General features: G+C 41.5%; 2 protein-coding genes across 12 annotated transcripts in view; one reads left to right on the top strand and one right to left on the bottom strand.

The window, feature by feature from the left end:
- Positions 1-17,459, top strand: part of LOC310671889 (inhibin beta E chain-like) — a 168,432-nt gene that overhangs the window by 72,702 nt on the left and 78,271 nt on the right. The gene's annotated exons all lie outside the window — the stretch shown is intronic.
- R3HDM2 (R3H domain containing 2) overlaps positions 1-17,459 on the bottom strand; it is a 130,469-nt gene that overhangs the window by 76,014 nt on the left and 36,996 nt on the right. For 2 of the 11 annotated variants that reach the window (XM_083428213.1, XM_083428214.1), the window contains exon 1: positions 12,185-12,473. The exons of 4 other annotated variants lie outside the window; for them this stretch is intronic. The gene's annotated coding sequence lies outside the window, so the exon portion shown is untranslated. Of the gene's footprint in view, positions 1-12,184; positions 12,474-17,459 lie in introns of those variants that run through there. 5 more of the 11 variants (XM_083428209.1, XM_083428211.1, XM_083428205.1 and 2 more) reach the window with 4 other exon arrangements.

Below are 17,459 nucleotides of genomic sequence, written 5' to 3'. Positions count from 1 at the left end.
ACAATAATTCATGCTCTGGTAATTTCACTTCGGACTATTGCAATCAGGTCTATGTGGGGGCTGCCCTTGAAAACAGTTTGAAGCTGCTACTAGTGCAGAGTGCAACAGCAAGGCTGCTGCTGATGATCATCTCTGACCAGACACATAATTACTCTGGTTGAAAGATTTGTACTGGTTGCCAATTCACTGCCAAACTGAATTTGAGGCGTTAATAATGATACATAAAGCCCTATATAACTTGGGCCCAAAACATCTGAAGGAGTACCTCCTCCTATATCAACTTTGCCTGGGAGTTATGATCAGCAAGGGAGGGCCTGCTTGTAGTGCTACCACTACAGCGCATGAAAGGGCATTTTTTCAAGTGACCTCCCCTATTACTGTACACTTCCAACAACTGGTCAGGACACATTTCTTTACACTGCAGTTCTGTGTTTTGATATTCTGATGTTGGCAGGGTGTGTGTGTGTGTTAATGGTTTTTATTATTCTAATGTATAGTGCATACCGTATTTTTCGCTCTATAAGACGCACCAGACCACAAGACGCACCTAGTTTTTGGAGGAGGAAAACAAGAACAAAATATTCTGACTCTCAGAAGCCAGAACAGCAAGAGGGATCACGATGCAGTGAAAGCAGCAATCCCTCTTGCTGTTCTGGCTTCTGGGATAGCTGAGCAGCCTGAATTTGCTCCATAAGACGCACACACATTTCCCCTTACTTTTTAGGAGGGAAAAAGTGAATCTTATAGAGCAAAAAATATGGTATATTTTTAACTGTGGTGTTTAGGTAACACACCTTGGGGCATTTGGAAACAAGCAGGATGTAAGCACAAATAATAAATGAAACAAGTTTGGTTTTCCACAATATCCGAACTGAGGATTGTGGCTTCATCTTGGCAGTTTGTTCAGAGCAAAGCAGACACAGGTACTGGTTTGCACGTAATGCTAAGCCAGCGCACTTCCCAGCTTTGGAAAGGGGGGGGGGGGGCTGACACAAACTTAAGAGTTAGCATGCATACTCAGTAAGCCATGGTTTGGCTTATCACAGCATGTGTACTGGGCCTCTACTCAGACCTCAACAGTGTCTGTTCAGACAAACCAGAGGCGGCAGAAAACACAGCTTTTGTCTCAGTTCTTTCCAAAACAAAAATTCACAGTAGTAGGAGCAAATGCTAGTACCTCAGTTCTACAACTCTGCACAAGGTTTTGGCATTAACGTCACATCTCACTAAATTAGACCATTCTGCAAGGTTAAATGACGATGTTCTTGTTCTCTATTTGCACACTGGCCTCTGGGTCAACCAATCTGAATCATGCCTCCATGGCAACAGGCTCCATCGCTACGAGCAACAAGACAAGTTTATTACAGTGGTACCTTGGTTTATAAACTTAATCCGTTCCGGAAGTCCGTTCTTAAACCAAAGCCGTTCTTAGCGCTTTCCCTAATGAGGCCTCCCACCACCGGTGCCTTTCCACCGTGGTGGAAAATTTTGCTAACCGGAACACTACTTCTGGTTTTGCGGAGTTCGTATACCGAACTGTTCTTAAACCGAGGTACTACTGTAGCAGTATTATTATTATTATTATTATTATTATTATTATTATTATTATTTATTTGAAGGCTTCTTTTTTAAAAACCTGCTGCATATGTCTACAACACAATTCCAAAACAAGCAGGGTGCTTCACTTGTCAGAAAACAACAGATTTTTAGCATCCCAATGCAAAGCAATATCATGCTATCTACTAACCCAATGTAGGGAAGCCTGTACAGATCATGGTGGGAGCAAAGAAGAGAGGAAACCAATTCTCAGAACAAACATAGCTGACCCAAAAGAAAATAATGCGTGCTTGACCCATTTTGTCCTAATGGTGAAGGACATTTCATTGCATTAGAAGTCAAGTGTTTTGGGCCCACAATGCAATTTTCCAGGGACCTACATTAAGTAACTAAATGCCACTGATTGGAACAACCTGCTCATCTTTCCTCTCACCCCAACCACAAGTGCTCTGTCGCGGGTGCTGAGGAATGCCACAGGTGTTTAAACTGGCAGGCATGAGCCATTACAGCACACTGCTCACAGCTCTGTCTTCAGTCCTCAGGTGCCAGTAGTGTTGTTGTTGTTTTAATAATAAAAAGAAAAAAGAAAAACACACCTACAAACAAACAAACAAACCCTATGTGTAATAGCTGCTATTGGTGATTTCCTTTTCTGGAGTTCTCTTGCACGTGCCGAAACTCAAGCTTGTTGGGGCAACAAAAAAAATATTTACTGGCTATTACCACCATAAAATAAATTACAAAGACAAACAAGTCAATATAAACCAAAATATACAGTATAAACAAATATGGATAATATTTAATAACAAAAATATACAGTGTACAAACATTCCAAGATCACAATGCAGCAACAAACATTGAGTTCCAAACAGCAATTAAATTGCATACAATTCACGTTCTATAAACGGAGAGCTCACGCAACTCCCAGGGAACGTTACATTATGGGACAGCTCTTAAACATAATAAATCCTATCAATGGCTGAAAGGAAAGTCCACAGTATATAAGTATATAATATGTATGAATATGGGGGTTGGGAATGTGGCTTGACGCATTTCAGGAACTTTTCATCACATTGAGAGCCAATCTACCGTATTTTTTGCTCTATAGGACTCACTTTTTCCCTCTTAAAAAGTAAGGGGAAATGTGTGTGCGTCTTATGGAGAGAATGCAGGCTGCGCAGCTATCCATCCCAGAAGCCAGAACAGCAAGAGGGATTGCTGCTTTCACTGCGCAGCGATCCCTCTTGCTGTTCTGGCTTCTGAGATTCAGAATATTTTTTTCTTGTTTTCCTCCTCCAAAAACTAGGTACGTCTTGTGGTCTGGTGTGTCTTATAGAGCGAAAAATACGGTACATTTCAAAAATCCACTTAGAAGGTGGGAGACCTGCAGCTTTCAAATGATGACCAAGCATCACTCTCCTCAGAATTACACAAAACATATTCTGTGATTTTAAAGTGTTTTAAAACCTCAGAGCCTACAATGGAAAGCTTCCTTATGGGGCAATCTTCACTGTGCTAATATGTATTGCTTTCAGTGGTTCAAGCATCTTACTGAGCTTTGAGAACCACTGGGCTCAGCTTCCTCAAGAAACCAACACTCCAGCGGGCAGTGACTCCAATCAGCCAGAGGCAAACAAGTACTGGGGCTTTCAAGGCTTGAGAAAATTATTCAGACACTGAGAAATCATTACTTGAATTGTATTTCAAGTATTTGTAACCTGAATTCCATTTCATCAGTTCCTGTCTTTTGGCAGTTTGGATGCTAATTTTATCACAATCAAGGCTAGCTAATATTTGTAGACCCATGCAAGTGGGGGTATTTCAAAATAAACTTAAGAGACATGCAGGGTAGCTGATTCCCCCCCCCCCACACACACACCCTTTTTAGGGAAGTCTGTCTCACACTTTTAAATAAACTTATTTTCTGAGATGAGCCCTTTCTATTCTTTTCCTGCTCCCTACTCCATGTTCTTCCTAACAAATGAATTCTATAAAATGCTAGGGGTTCATTCTGCACTAGAAAAACTGCAGGATCCCCTCAGGGCACATGAAATTGAATCCAAAACAAAGACTGAGTAAAGGAACAAGAATCCATTCATTCTCATCCCTACAAGAATATTACCTCTGCTCCATTCTCGTTAAGTGGAGCATGGCTTCCTTTTATCTAGATAATGCTGGAATATCTTGTATCCATCTTTGTGCCGAGTACATAACTGAGGAAGAAGAGGTTTTCTCAGACATTACAGTGGCTAGACGGTCACTTCACACTCTGTTCTCAGAGCAGCTGTTAGAATGCTAATAGCCTGGATAGCTTGAGAGAGAGAAAGCAGCCCAGAGGTCTTCTGACATACAGGTGCAATCAGCACCTCTAATTAGTACAGCAGCCAGTGACAAAACAAATCCACCAAAGGGATTAAAATTATTGCCACCAAGGATTTCACTTGGCTGGCTGGATTTTCATGACATAACTCAGTGTGAACAATCGTGCCAAGTGAGCAGAGTTTGCATGCTCAAAAAATCAAGACAGATGTCACCTTGTTGCTCATAATATCCCCACATCATTGGAACTGCTTGCCTAAATCTCTCTCTTGTGACACAGCATCACCAATGGTATCAGAAAGGCAGAGCGTAAGTAGAGAAAAAGGACAGAAAGGAAAGTTGCTGACTAGAGACGCAGCTAGATTGGTAAAGAAAAAGTGTTTTATATGTGTTTTATATGCAATATAACACTGTGACACCAGATGGCGCTGTGGAGTTCTACTTTTGCCAACATGATTTCTCATTACAGTGGTACCTCTGGATATGAACGGGATCCGTTCTGGATCCCTGTTCACATCCTGAAGCAAACGCAACCAGCGTGTGCGGGTTGCGATTCGCCGCTTCCGTGCATGTGTGTGACGTCACTCTGACCGTCTGCGCATGCACGAGCGGCCGCGGAGCGCAACCCGAAAGTGATCAACCTGAAGCATATTTAACCCGAGGTATGACTGTATAAAGGTTACAATGCATTTTTCTGAAGCACTTCTTTGATGTGATCCAGCCTATGTACACGCAGGCAACTATTGGTTAACAACCAGCCAACAATCTCATGCTGACAACCGATAGTGGTGAATCTGCAATAATGTCCAGGGATTTAAGCACCTACATAAACATAGTGAGAGACATACGAAGATGTTCATTCACCACACAATTATATACATGTAGCATGGATGCAGTTTAATACGACAAAGCAAGAGCTGTATATTGGAAGAAGTTTCCAATGGCCAGTAGAGAGGGCTATGGGTGAACTCCTGCAGGGGGGAATTCAAGTCCAGCTTTATGCTGTTAAATCCACTGAGTCAAGCTGCCAGCCCACCCACTCCAGTGGTATAGCTGCAGAAGTTGGCCTAGCCTAGCATCTCAAGGTGTTACCTCATGTTTCTATTGTTGCCATGACATCTTCACCTCTGGTTGTCATGGCAACAGGTCCCCAGCAAGTGGCCTTCAGAGCTGCCTCTGAACATGGAAGCTCCAGATGGCCATCACCTTGAATTTGTCTGGTCTCCTCTTGAAGCCACCTAAGCCAGTGGCCCCCACCGGATCTTGTGGCAGTGAGTTTCTTTTTTTTTTTTTTTTTTAAATAATTTTTATTAACAGGCCAATCACATCACATTGTTCAAATCACATTAGTTCCAGATTATACAGCCAAATTTTAAATTTTTGGGGGGGTACCCATATATCAAGCTCCGCACGAGTCCAAAATTCCAGATGACTCCAGACATCACTTATTTGCTGCTTTTGTTCGACAGTTCCATCCAGTTCGATTCGGATAGACCTTTATTACCTTCTTTCTCTTCATGTTGTTATCATTTATTCCTTTCTTTGCGATCTCTGATAATTTTCACAAACAGATTGAAAATTTGGCGTCTCTGTGTGGGTTTTATGCTCTTCCAAACTCATATTATTCAGGAACAACCTCTGTTAAATACTTCCATAAACAAAGTTAATCTTCGGTCTGTCCATTATTTTTCCTCAGGCTGGCCCAATAAATCAAGTAAATTAGGGGGCTCTGTCAGGTCAAACTTGCATTCTAACATTCCTTCTCTTTCGCGCAATCCTGATTCTCCTCCCCCTGATCTTCTTCTCCGACCAGCCTGTCTTGGCGAGACGCCATCTTTTTTTTAACTGCGTCATAGAAATTTTCCTCCTTCTCACCATTCAATCTTCTCTTATTGTATTATATTTCCTCCCACACAGTTCTTAAAGTTCTGTTTATGATTTTTAAAACGCGACGATCTTATTTCTTTCTGGGGTGGAGGGTTATTATTATCACATCATGCAAGGAAAAAAGAAAGAGTTTTTTCCTCCACCCCCCCCCCTTCGTTCCAGCCATACATTCTCATAGTGGTAGTTCATCAAAAGATTTACTTATCCATCCGTCACTCCCGGTCACAGAGATCCATTAATCAGCAGTCTTATCGTCGAGCTTCACTTGATATATGTGCTTCAGCCTTCCTTCCAATCCTATTATTTCCAATTATAATTCCAAGCTGAAGCAACCAGCACGCGCTGATTGGAATCGGCTTCGGGAAGATCTGACTCCACCGAGGGCTTGTGCCAAGTGTTCGGCACCCCCATCTCTCGGATCAGGGGGTGCATTATGAACACCGCTGGCAAGGCAGTCCCCCCCATCCCCTTGGGGGGGCCGGGAAGGCTGCCTACTTCCCATAGCAGCCCCTTAATACCTCGTATGGGTCAGAGAGATGTTATTGTCAGCCATCTTCCAACGCGCCACCTAGTGGCCCCGTGGCAGTGAGTTTCATAGTATGCTTGAACTTGCTGCCCATCCATTTAACTGGATGATCCTCAATTTTAATAATATAAGGCAGGAGGGGAACACTCTCTCTCTCTCTCTCTCTCACACACACACACACACACACGTATAAATCCCAATTGTGTCCCTCATGATCTTAGGAACTTTTTTTCTGAACCCCAAAGCTCTGGATGCTGAAGGTGTTCTAATCCTTTGTTTGCACGGCATGGATGAGCTCCATTTCCCCCTCCGCTCTTCTTCACAGCATCAAAATTAGACTGCCTGAAGCAGCAGTTTCAGTCATCTCTGGGCTGGTCCTAAACCAAAAGATGCCCAGCTGAGTAGCATCTCTGATACACACACACCTTTCACAGCTTTTAACTTTTGAATAGTGTGTGTGTGTGCGCGCGCGCACGCGCGTGCATGTGTATTAAAAAACTGCAGTTGTAACTCATTTTGATATGTGATTTATCGCTACCACATAGGATTACACATTTATTTTAATTATTTTGTTTCATAAAATTGATACCCTGCTTGATTTTTTTAAAAAACAAACAAACATGGACCTCAAAACAGCTTACAAAAAGTTAAAACAAAAAAATTATCAATAAGAAAAATTAACAAAAATAATTTAAGACTTTCAAAAAGTTAAAATAACAATAGACTAAAAACAAAACAAAACTCATATCAACTTTTTAAATTTTAAATGAGTAGGTTCATTTAAACAAGAACGCTTTTAGCAGGCACCCAAAAAAGTGCAGTAAATGATTGTCATTAGGTGAGGTGTAATGATTATCATTAGGTGAGGTGCTGGACACTAAAAGATCAAGTTCTTACATTTGCATGCATAGCTCTGGTTACAACTGCTCATGCACACTGTTTCTCTGAAGGGTGCCAATGAGCGGCAGCACCCATGGCATATGAGCAACCATAGGAGTGCATTAGTGTTCTAACAACCCCCTCCCCCCCCCAAAAAAAAACAACCTAACACTATGCTTATGATAATATTTTATTCTCTTGTTAATTGTGCTGTTTTAAATGTACATTTTATATTTGATTTCTTTCAGTAATGTTTTGCTTTGAAATCTTTAAGATAATATTTATTTTCCTGTTAATTATGTTGCTTTGAATGTATACTTTAAATTTGACTTTCTTCAGTAATGTTTTATTCTGGATTGTTTTATTTGAAGTTTAATGTGCTGTAAACCACATTAAGATTTTTTCCCTTAAAAATATAAAGTGGTATAGAAATGAATAATAACAACAATAATTAACAGCCTGGTCTATGTGTGTAGCATTAGGAGATGGGGGGGGGGGGGAATGCTCCCAGTGTTTTTTAAAAATACAGGTTTAGAGCCAACACATCAGAGATAAAGATTCTAATCTAGCTTGCTCCTTAATTAAAATGGGTTTTAGTTCTGTTTTACAGAAAGACATATCTTTCAAAAATGTGATTTCGTACCTGTAGTACCAAGTGGTGCAGTCCGCTCTCCTATCTCTTTCAGTTGCATATGGAGATCAGGCCAGTCTGCACTATTCTATTCATTCTTACATTGACATCCTGCCTTTCCTGCAATAAGCTCAATGTGGCATATGCATGGCGCTCTCTGCCCCCATTTTATCCTCAGAAACACCTGTGAGGGAAGTTAGGCTGAGAGAAAGTGATCGGACCCACATCACCCTGTGAGCTTCATGACAGAGCAGGGATCAGAATCCAGGTCTCCCAGGCCCTATTCCCTCACACTAACCACTACATCAAACTGCTGCTCATACAGTATATCCATTTCGTTCCTTAGAAGAGGATGGCAACAGTCAAGTTTTATACTACTTTATTGCACACAGCTTTTTTGGCAGAGGGGCTTCACACTTATTGAGAAAAGCAAGGAGGAAGAGGAGAATGAGTGCCACATCAATATGGTATTAGCAGCTATCTCATCAAGGTTTAATAAAGAAAGGCTAAAACAGAAAAAATGCAAGGGCTGAATGTTGCCATGGAATTCAGTGTAAGACTTAGCCCGAGAAAACTGTTTTTAGACATTACACAATATTTGGAAGACCCACTGACAGAAGCACTCATGAGCCACTGCTGCACAACCTTATCCAACTCAGCACTAGGCCCAAGCACCTGTCTCAAGCAATCTTACTGGACTGCAACTCCTGTTATTCTAGTGAAAATACCTGTAACGGAAATTACATTGTCCGTAGTCCTTTGGAGGAAAACAAGGAAACTTCCACTGTCAGAGGGAATTGCTTGTGAAATACAAACGTGGATGCCCATGTTTATTTTAACTACCAGGATGAGATGTGGCATTCACAGACATTTGGGGATGATGCCACAGTAGATTGGCGGGGGGGAGCGTCCTCAAAAGTTTATCATCAGGAAGGCTGCTTCAGATAGTATGTCACATCCTCGGTGGTCATTAGACGGCAATTTGTCAATGTCACATTTGAAGGGTTAGCTGCTTTCGTTCTAGACACATACAGTCAGGATGCCAGCCAAGTCACTGCCCATATGGCTACACTGAAAACATTATATAACTTATGGATTTCTTTAGGTCAATATGTTGTGAGGGGCTACACGCAGGAATCATTTTAGGTGTAGTTTTAAGAAGTAGCTATGAACACCTTCCACCAGTTATCAGGCACCACTGCTAGAAAAATCAATATGAAAATAAACAGGATACTAAGGCTGGATCTAGACACAACAAAGAAGCGATTCAGTTAAATGTGTTGTAAACTTCATACAGGGAAATCCTGTAGACAAAAGACGGGACTCCACAGTGCCATCTGGTGTCACAGTGAAATAACACATATAAAGCGCTTTATCTTTACGAATGTCACTGAGTCCCACTACTACATGTATGTATGTATGTATGTATGTATGTACTGACTGTGTATGTATACCACCATTCAAAGATCTCCGGCCTGTTCACAACAGAAAAATACAAAATGAATATACAAAATACATAATAAAATCATGTTGATCATGCTCCACTTGTGCATTTATTTGAGTCATCTAGCTGGCCATTATTTTTAAAAAGGTGGAGGAAGTGCCAGGATAGACATATCTTTGGTTGATCCAGCATGGCAATTCTTATCTCCCAATAGGAAACTGACAAAACTGTAGTCATTCAGATGTGATGTCTGACAAGGCAAATCTTAAGATCTAATTGTAATTAAGACATATCAGCTGGCACAGCTCTAATATCTTTTCCAAGGACAGAATTGCAAATCCACAGGAAAAAGAGGAGTGCATGGCCACATATTCTGCATTATTTTTTAAAGGGTCTTGCTACTATTCATGTTCTGAAATAAGTCAGGAATACAGAATGACATGGAAGAATTTAGCGACTTATTCTGCAGCCTGCTTTACTGCATCTTGTTTCTCTCCCCTTCTCCCTGCAAACCCATCTGGAGGTTAAAAAAAGAGGGGAACAATCAGGATACCTTTTTTCTATGCATTCTCCATTTATTCTCAAGGTTTGATGAACGGTTATACAAGGGCTCACTGTTTTTCCCTCCCCCCTTTTCATACTCCTCCCATTTAAGGGATGCACCAAAAGAAAGCAAGGGCTTTCCCTTTTGATGACGCAAAAGCCTGGAGAGAATCCTTTTCTGTCTAGCCATTAGGAACAGGCAGGCATCCACATTAAAAATCGTGCAGCAAGGTTGGAGATTTTGCTATGAGCATGAATTCTGCAAGCTTCACAGCCGCAGTCAAAGTCATTAAGAAGAAATGAGCTGGTCTTGGGGCCAGATTATCTTTTTCGAAGCACATATTTACCAGTTTCACATCAGCTACTGTTTCTCTGTTGAAGGATGTTCACTGCACCCACATGCAGACAGGAACTGTCATCAGTGACGTCAAAATGGTCTCCTGGCAACAGTTAAGGGGGCTGTCCACCATGGGGATTTCCTGAATATCTAGCATGAAAATTATCCACCTCCTCTGTAATGTCAAGATGTGTGACACTGTGTTGGAATTCCTTTTAACCCTTTATTGTGGGGCACTGCTGCTCCTTGCCACAGTTCTATATGCCCAATGCCAGTATTCCTTCAGAAAACAGTGATTGGAGGGGGAGAGTGTTAGTTTCTGGGGGCTCTCAGCCACTTGCAAATACAGGGCCAGCTGCTTGTTTCTGGAATGGCAGGGGGGCAGGGGGTGGACATGCTCAACCATAAAAATAGATCTTAACTCTTTCCTATTCAAAGTCTGATGAAGTGTCTGTGCTACACAAAATAAAATATGAACGAAGGAAATCAGGTTGCACTGCATCTCTTTCAAAGGCAAATTACCTTAAATTTCACGAACAGATTAAGTCCAACTTTTCATTAACTTCTGCTGTCCACTGAACAAATGGGCAGTAAAATGACAATAAATGGAAAACCAAAAATGATTTTAAGGGAACCTAACTTTACCTTCACTGAACAGTAAATAAAGGTTCTAATGTTATATGGAGTATATGCTAATGATTAGGAAAACTGGTTGAAGGAGGTTCTGCTCATACCCACATCCTCTACTTTCTTTCCTATCTGACCATTAAAAAAAAAGAAGCCTACAAGTGAACATACTGCAAATGACAGCCGTTATTGCAGCTTACTTTGATGTCACGTATACCACATACAGCAATAAAGCAGACATTAAAGTCTTGCATTTGGAAGCTGACAAGCAAAAAGAAACCCCCTCTTAGCTGAGCTACCAGGAGTGGGGCTTGAAAAGGAGAGGCACAAAGGGGAGGCAACAGCAGTTCCATCGCCCGCCCACCCCCCCTCTTGCTGAACATTGGTTTCATAAGCAGAAGGACAAAAACAGAAGAGAACACCCACTTGCTGAAGCAATTACCATTGCACAAGCAACAAAATACCTATGGCAAAGCCACGTAACAGAGGCAGCTCTCATATTTTTGTCTGCTTCATCAATCTGAGCCCCTCAAAATAGCCCAGTTTGGATTCTGAAAGCTAGGGATGCATCTGCAGTGTTTATCATACATACATACATACATACATACGTACACACATACACATGCACATGCACATACACATTTATATATATATATATATATACACAAACACTTATTTCAGCCAAAGATAGTATGAAGATTTATCCAGGAATATGAAAGATGAAAGAGAAGAGGATAGACGGAGCACTAGATCAGGTTCAGGGGAATTCCTCCTGGAGAGCCCAGTCCAACACAAAACCCAGCTTGACCATCAAAGCAAACAAGAAAGAAAACCAATAGGCGTCAGTTTACTTCAATTGTGTTGAATGGAACATACATGGTCAAGTGGTTGCTCAAATATAACAGCCAACATCCTTTCCTCGGATCTAAACAAATCCTTAAAGGGGGGAAATGTGGAGGAATTTGTGAATGAGGATAGTGATGGGTGCTTGGCTTCCCATCATGAAAACAAAGCGTGAGTTAAAAAAAACAACGGAATCCCAGCACAAGTCCAGCAGGGAGACCTCCTTAATGACACAAAAGAGCTGCGTATGTTTATAGGGGATTCCCTTCTTCCCTCTAGGTGGATGCATAGCATATCACAAAAAACTGATGACACAGGAGCCACGGAGACCCTGCAAGCCTGGAGGAGGAGGAGGAAGCATGGGGAGAAGAGATGAAATCAGACTCCTGTACCATTCAGAAAAAAAAACCATTCTGAAAAACCTTATAAAGGCAGGTGCCCCTCTCACTGACGTACCAAAACAGTCAGACTGCTACACAATTAAATTACAAGGATAGTTAGTTCCACTGCAATCAACAAGACATTTATCTTGCTTTCTCTCTCCCCACCATACCAAAATCATCCGAGGCTTCAGTCTAAAAATAAACTCACCCCAGTGGAAGCTGCACACTGAGTAGGTCATCTATTTCCCCTTCTCAACAAGGACCTCATTGCCATGAACGGTTCCCAGAGGAATTTTGCCAGGAGACCTTGGTTCTTGGAATCCTCTGTTTCTTTTCGGCCCCCACCCCACCCCCGGCTTCAAATGCAATGTGAATGCTCCTCTCGACTGCTACAGCAAGCTAATTGCTCTGACAAGCTGCTCAGAAGGAACGAGACCCCAGCTGCTTGAAGAGATGGCATAGAGAGCTCTGCCAATGGCTACTTCCACACCCCCTCTCTCCCTCATTCAAAGACTTGAGTGTAACTGCCTCCTCAAGGCTGAGGAAAGGAAAGGCGTTTAAAGACACAGCATCCCCATTTCCACCAGCAAGCAGAACAATAAAGAGAGAATGCCCAAATTAAAATGAGAGCATGTTTTTTTTCTACTGAAGCTATGCTCAACTGGGAAAGAGAGAGCCTTAGCTGCAATGATCCAGCTTTAAAGGGATTCCCATCCAGATGAATCAGTTGTTTACATCCACCTGATATTCAAATTCAAACTCATTTACTAGTTGCAAATATTTTCTTCTGTTGTCCTGATCTCAAAGGGTAGGAGATAGTCTGGATCCAACTCATTATACCTGCTTCCTAAATCCTGTTCATTTAAGTAGGACGTAAGTCATGACTACCTCATCACATTAATAATATCAAAATCAACATAAGCAGAACTTCTAGATTCCACTCTGAATTTGTGTAGAGTATGGGTCAGCAAGATTTTTCAGCAGTGGGCCGGTCCACCGTCCCTCAGACCATGTGGTGGGCCGGACTATATTTTTTTTTTGGGGGGGGGGAATGAATGAATTCCTCTGCTCCACAAATAACCCAGAGATGCATTTTAAATAAAAGGACACATTCTACTCATGTAAAAACACCAGGCAGGCTCCACAAATAATCCAGAGATGCAGCCCAATATCTGTTTATAGACAAGCCATGTACACATGTAAGAACACTAAGCAAATAATTTACTTGAAGGTTAAGGCCTCAATCCTACATACTGTTATTTGGAAATATGTCTCAGTTAACAAAGAAGAACTTGTTTCTGCATACATATGAGTAAAATTGGGTTGCAATCAAGTTTCCAAAAGCAAGAAATTGTAGTTACTGAAATGGAAAGTGACTTGTTCAGGTAGTTTGGTCATCAGTATTAATAATTTTAGAACTGAGTGCACTGCAGGGCTCGGCTGCTTGGGTATAAAATACTACAAGATCATGCATATAATGGATGTTCCTGGTGAGATACAAGAGGGCATCACCTGGATTCTTGTGCCTATGCTTGCATGTTACTCCCTGTATTTGGTCACTATACAAATAGATTAACTATTGTGATATGAAGTATTTTTCCATACTGTTTTCGCTTTACAAAGAAAAGTAGCACAATGAGATCAGAAATTCAGCTTTAGGAAATTTTTAAAAATCATTAAGTTCATATTTATTTTTAAATCAGCTTAATTTTAAGTGAGATAATTGCATCTGAAACTTTTAAAAAATCATATTTTAATTTTAAAATCTGGTTTAAATTTTATTTCTCCCTGTCTTTTATCCATTCTAATTCATGGCCCATGTAGGGCAATGCCAAGGTGCAACAGGGCTGGCCCACTTGAACTCTGCTTGTACCCTTGAATATTCACTTGTCCCCAGTATTTTCAGGTAGAGAAAGAGGTTCCTCAGTAAACTAATGTGGGATTAGAAGAACAGGTCACCCACAGGTTTGAAAGTTTGAAGGCTCTGTAATATTTGCATACACAGGAGTACACATTTCCATAAAAAGATAGCCCTTCATCTCTCAGCTACTGGCATCTATTTCTGAATCACAGAGACACAAATCCAAGCAAGTCTATGATAAAAACTAAAATGGACAAAACAGGAACCAACAACATTTTGGTGCACACATGTTTTATATTAACTTATTATTCTGCTGTTAATTTGGTTTGAATTTTCTTAAGAAAAGCAAGCAATAACATAAAACACAGGGAAAGAGAGATAAAATACAATTTGCAGGATGTGAAAAATATACCCTGCACAGGAGATAAATGCCAAATTATATATCAATTTATTTCTTTAATAGTTCTGTTTGGAACAACCTGACAGTCTCCAGACTGCAGAAGAACAAAGAATTCAACATGTACTTTTCCTTAAATCTCATTATTTCAGAGGGGGAACTTGAGCAACATAACAGAAAAGCAAGCTTGATTTGCTCTACACTACAGCCTGACTCCCCCTTCATGGATCCCAGTAGTGATGTATGGAAGTGAGAGCTGGACCATAAATAAGGCCGAAGAATTGACGCTTTTGAATTATGGTGCTGGAGGAGACTCTTGAGAGTCCCATGGACTGCAAGAAGATCAAATGCATCCATTCTGAAGGAAATCAGCCCTGAGTGCTCACTGGAAGGACAGATCGTGAAGCTGAGGCTCCAATACTTTGGCCACCTCATGAGAAGAGAAGACTCACTGGAAAAGACCCTGATGTAGGGAAAGATGGAGGGCACAAGGAGAAGGGGACGACAGAGGACGAGATGGTTAGACAGCGTTCTCGAAGCTACAAACATGAATCTGACCAAACTGCGGGTGGCAGTGGTAGACAGGAGTGCCTGGCGTGCTCTGGTCCATGGGGTCACGAAGAGTCGGACACGACTGAACGACTAAACAACAACAACAGCCTGACTCAGTAGTTTTGAAAACACAGGGTTTACAGCCCTCCTGCCACCACCCAGACACTGTGGATGGAAAGCTCAGCAGTTCTCCAAATGGAAATGCTCAGTGGGAATGAGCAATGCTGCGGTGCCTAGACCTCTGCAGAAGCTTATTTAAGGCCGAGAACCAATAATAATAATAATAATAATAATAATAATAATTTTATTATTTATACCCCACCCATCTGGCTGGGTTTCCCCAGCCACTCTGGGTGGCTCCCAACAGAATATAAAAAACACGATAAAACATCCAACATTAAAAACTTCCCTAAACAGGGTTGCCTTCAGATGTCTTTTAAAAGTCAGATAGTTGTTTATTTCCTTGACATCCGATGGGAGGCATTATACAGAGAGAGCGCCACTACCAAGAAGGCCCTCTGCCTGGTTCCCTGGAACTTCATTTCTCGCAGTGAGCAAACCACCAGAAGGCCCTCAGAGCTGGACTTCAGGGTCCGGGCTGAATGATGGGGATGGGGATGCTCCTTCAGGTATAATGGGCAGAGGCCGTTTAGGGCTTTCAAGGTCAGCACCAACACTTTGAATTGTGCTCGGAAATGTACTGGGAGCCAATGTAGGTCTTTCAGGACCGGTGTTATATGGTCTCAGCAGCCACTCCATCACCAATCTATAAAGTTGAACCTACTCCCTGGTCTTGAACCAGCAATCAGCATTACCTTCCAGTGGAAGTAGTCTCTCCACACAAATGCCGAGGGGTCACTCCATGGCTACAGAATTCACCAACGCAGTAGAAACCACAAACCTGAATTGACATTAAAATCCTAAACATTATATGTGACAATATATGTCTAAGAACAACCCAGAGTGTGGTTATATTCCAAATTACTAGATCTTAGCTTTAAATTTTTAGGTGCCTGGGATTTCTTCAGTTCAGGTAATGAGATAAATGTAATGGAATATTATGTGCATGAACTTGCGCGAATTTTCTTCATACAAGAAATAGAAGCCTGCAGATATAACATGAAGACTGTCAGATGCAGCCAATTGAGTCCCAGTTCTTAGACCCTGTACTATTCAAGAAAGCTCATGTTCCAAAATTGCTCCTCAGGAGGAAACAATGTCATAGGGAGTGCCAAATCTATACTGCACCTTTCAGCAAAAAAATAAATAAATTCCAGAACACACTCTCTCTTTCTCAAACACCTAAACAGTTATATATAGGTTGGCAGACACCTTGCGTTTTCAACCTGCAGTGTCTGGGAAACTTGATTTTATTTTAGAACACATTTGTGCTCATAAGGATTTCTTTAATGGTAAATCTTTTAGAGACAGCGACTTTGGGGTGGAAGAACTGCAAGTCAGCTCTCCTGACAAGCCCAAATGACAATGCAGGATTGGGCCACACCTCACATACCAACAGCCTGTTCTTTGTCTTTCACACCTCAGTGCCACTTATTTAAGCATAGCAGGTACATACAAAGGAAACTAGGTCAGAGACACAGAAGAGATGCTGATGCATTTGTGCTTTAGACTTGCAGTAGCAGAGAAAGGCCTCTGTTTTTCAAAAGGAAAAAAGAGTCACAGCAATGGGAAAGGTTTAGATAAGCAAACACTTGCAGGGCAGGGCCATAGACATTGATTGACCTGAATGAAACACCCACCTATTCTCTCCACTATGGCCTGCTCCCATCCCATCAGGTCAACTGGAGACCTCACTTGCCCTGGAAACACTCCAAGCGACAAGCGGATATGAAAATGCCAAAATCATACCATCTGTACTGCCTATTCTCTGACAATCAGCAGCTCTCTAAAGTCTCAGGCAGAGTAACCATTCCCCTCTCCAGTCATGCTACTTGAAACTCATTTGAACTGCACATACCAGCTTGGAACTCTCTCACTGCAAAGCATGCACTCCACCTCTGAGCTATGATCCTCTCTATCTCCACCAGGGCCTGCCAGCGCCTACTGTAGCAAGTGGGGTTTCAAAAGGAATTGGGGGGGGGGGCAGCCACAACAGCTTCTCTAACTGTCTTAGGGCCATTCACAAGGAAAGGTAGAAGAAAAATACATCAGCAAAGGAAATGCTTTCTCTCTGCAGCTTTACATTTCCCTTCCCATCTGTTGTGCATTATAACTTCACACGTAAATCAGGATCAGTCAGCCGAAAGCAAGACAACCTTTTTTGCTAACCTAAACAAGACAGGAGTGTGCTCCCGTGGTATCACAAAGAACTCCAGTTCACCCTTTCAAAGTTTGGTCCAAGGAGTTGAAACAGCACACTTCTTTTCTGCCCTCAAACTGTTTCAAGAAGTTCAAACTGGGAGCTGATAAAGAAAGTGTGGATGAGGGAGATGGGGAGGAGCAATGGCAGCTTTGGAAAGTCTTGGAAAGCTTGTAACTGGTTGTCTCTAAACCTAAAAACCAACTTCTTCAAAACTTAAGGTATTAATTTGAGTTTAAAGACTGAAAATAGAGAATATTTATACAATATAAGTTGCCACATAAGTTGCTACATATGGGATATGCAACATATTTTATTTAATATAAATATGCTAAATTTAAATTTTTTATTGG

The sequence above is a fragment of the Podarcis tiliguerta genome, assembly GCF_965153285.1.
Source record: "Podarcis tiliguerta genome assembly, chromosome: 2".
Taxonomy (NCBI): domain Eukaryota; kingdom Metazoa; phylum Chordata; class Lepidosauria; order Squamata; family Lacertidae; genus Podarcis; species Podarcis tiliguerta.
This window is presented reverse-complemented; position numbering and strand designations above follow the sequence as displayed.